The sequence below is a fragment of the Pteropus vampyrus genome, unplaced genomic scaffold (assembly GCF_000151845.1).
Source record: "Pteropus vampyrus isolate Shadow unplaced genomic scaffold, Pvam_2.0 Scaffold131, whole genome shotgun sequence".
Classification (NCBI taxonomy): domain Eukaryota; kingdom Metazoa; phylum Chordata; class Mammalia; order Chiroptera; family Pteropodidae; genus Pteropus; species Pteropus vampyrus.
The window spans coordinates 268,972-271,601 of NW_011888912.1; the positions used below are offsets into that span (position 1 = coordinate 268,972).

The 2,630-nt window shown below is 44.6% G+C and overlaps 1 protein-coding gene across 1 annotated transcript in view; it reads right to left on the reverse strand.

Moving 5' to 3' along the window:
* DENND1B (DENN domain containing 1B) overlaps positions 1 to 2,630 on the reverse strand; it is a gene marked incomplete at its 5' end in the record, with an annotated part of 131,915 nt that overhangs the window by 52,391 nt on the left and 76,894 nt on the right. The gene's annotated exons all lie outside the window — the stretch shown is intronic.

Below are 2,630 nucleotides of genomic sequence, written 5' to 3' on the forward strand. Positions count from 1 at the left end.
GGGGCTCGGCACACACGTAGCTACTTAACGTAGTTGTGGTCTCGCCTGAGCAAACCCGCGGGACGGTGTGAGTGCGGGAAGCAGAGGTCTGAGCAGGAAGCGGGGGACAGCGACACGCAGGGGACAGCTGGGAAGAAGGCGGCGTAACTATGAGGCGACGAAGCAGCGGAGGAACAAGGCCGGGACGTCACATCACAGACGAAAAGAGGCAAGAGCGTCGTGGAAGCGTTAGTGGCCGACATGCCAGTCCGTAAGACCACACGCGAGGCACGGGGAAGAGAACAGAGCGGGCGCCTGTCCTCCCTGCACCTGTCACAACGAGGCCATCCGCGGAAGCAGTGGGGCACGGGGTGACGACGGGGCACGGGGTGACGACGGGGCAAGAAAGAGCCTCTCGCAAGGAGACACGAGGACGCCTTAACAGCAATGTTCTATTGGTATTTTTTTTTTATTTTTTTTGGCCATTTGTTCAAACTTTTCATTTTGAAATAACATCAGACTTACAGAAATGTTGAGAAAACAGGAGACAGTCCCCCTCCCCCCGGCCGGGCGGCAGCATCCTCCACGACCACGGTGCATGGCTCGAAAGCGAGACCTCAGCACAGGTGTGCGGCCGCGGAGCAATCTCCAGCCTCCGCCCAGGTTACAGGTAACAGACTTCAGGTGACGGCTTAAGTCTTCGCGAAGCCGCCAGAGAAAGAGAGAAGCAGTGGGTTTAGGAGCCCGTTCCTGGGATCCCTTCCAAGTCCATTATCTGAAGTGGAGTTTATCCAAGGGCAGCCCGCGGTCATCCGTCTGAGCTGTGTTTACCTCATGGTATCGTGGAATGCTAGAGCCGACAGGTATCTCGACCTTGGTAGCCTTTCGGTCTAACTCAGAGGGGCAGACACTGGGGCCGAGAGAGGTTAGAACGTGAACTGGCAACACCTAAAACACAGCCGATTACTGGCTGATCTAGAAACATTGCAAATATGTTTTCACACAGTACTCAAATAAATAAGAACTTAAATGAATAATTTAAACAATAATGATAAAGCAAACTGCCAGAACATTCCCTTCTCTAGAAGGGCCTCTCTGTGTGCCCCGCCCTCTCAGCCATAACCCTGTAGCTTATCCCTTCTTTGTCTTCGTGATTTTAAAACGTGAATGTTTCTCTAAATAATACACTATTTCATTTTTCTTGCCGTCGAACATTAATAAACGGACACATCGTGTTAATTCTTCAGTGATGTTTCTCTTCCATTTAATTCGTTCACGCTCGGTTCTGTTGTGGTTCATTCATTTCTCTGCCGTACGGTGTTCTATCATATGAACAGAATAATCTACTCGTTTCAATGCTGACGGATAGCCAGGATTACTACCAGTATTTTGCTCTTATGAGCAATTTTGGTAAACGCTTTTTGGTGCATAATTTAGAGTGAAATTAAAAGGGCGTAAGAAATTTCCATTAACTTCAAACGGTAGCACTAAAGTGTTTTTCTAAGCAACTTGTGCATTTTTACATGCCCATAAAGTTAAAACTCAGTCTCTCGCTCCATGCCTTTGCCAAAATTTGAGATTTTCAGATTTTAAAAATCGGGCCAATCCGGTGTTTGCGGGGAGATATTTCATTATTTTTCATTCGATGTTCTGTGATTGCAAATAAGACCAAGCATCGTGCATATCTTCATTAGCCATTCAGATTTCTTCGTTTGCATGTGCCTAGTCAAGTCTTTTGCACCATTATATTGGACGTTTTTCACAAACATGTAGAAGTTTATTTGTTCTTTTATATTCAAGATTCTAAATCCTTAGGTAGTTCATAGGTATTGTGAATAAGGTGTCTTTTGATGACCAAAAGTTGTTCATTTCGACTAAGTCAAATTTATTAAGCTTGTCCCTTTATGCCTTAAGAAACATGTCTCTATCATCAAAGTAATAAAAATAATGTCGTTTGGTCTCTTCCTTTCTAAACCTTTGTACTTTTATTTTTTATTTTTTATTTATTTTTTGGCTAAATTACATAATGGTAGGTGCCTTTTTCAGAAGGAAATTTTCAGTGTTTTCATATTAAGTATCATATTTGTGGGAAATGTCTTTACTCATGCTTTTTTTTTTTAGTTTTCCTCATGAACTTTATGAAAACGTTCTGCATCTGTTGAGATGACCTGATGATTTTTCTCCTATGATCACTTAACGTAGCGAATTCCACTCGTCCACGGACGTCCTCATGGGGACCGCGGATTGGACTAGCAGCTCGGGACTGCACTCGGCGTGTATGGAAACTGTCTCTTGTTCCTCCTTACGACCCTGGAGGCAATTACAACTCCGATAGAGCCCGCTGCAGCAAAGGAGATCTCAGAGCAATGCACTCCAGCCTTGCAAATTCACAAGATGTCGCTGATTCCAAAACCCGTCGGAGCGGGGTCTGCTCCTTAAGAGTGTGTATAGGGTAAATCTAACCCTTTTCGTAGGGTAAATCTTCACATAATGAAAGGCAGCTATGACCCCCATGGAGTAATCCCTAACTCAGATTATTGTTTAAAACCTTCTCAGAACATAAATAATTGGGTTGGATTTGTCACCATCCAATTAAATTACTTCCAAAATCCGAAGGTTATTTCGAGGTACCTGGTATCTTTCCTCCGGAC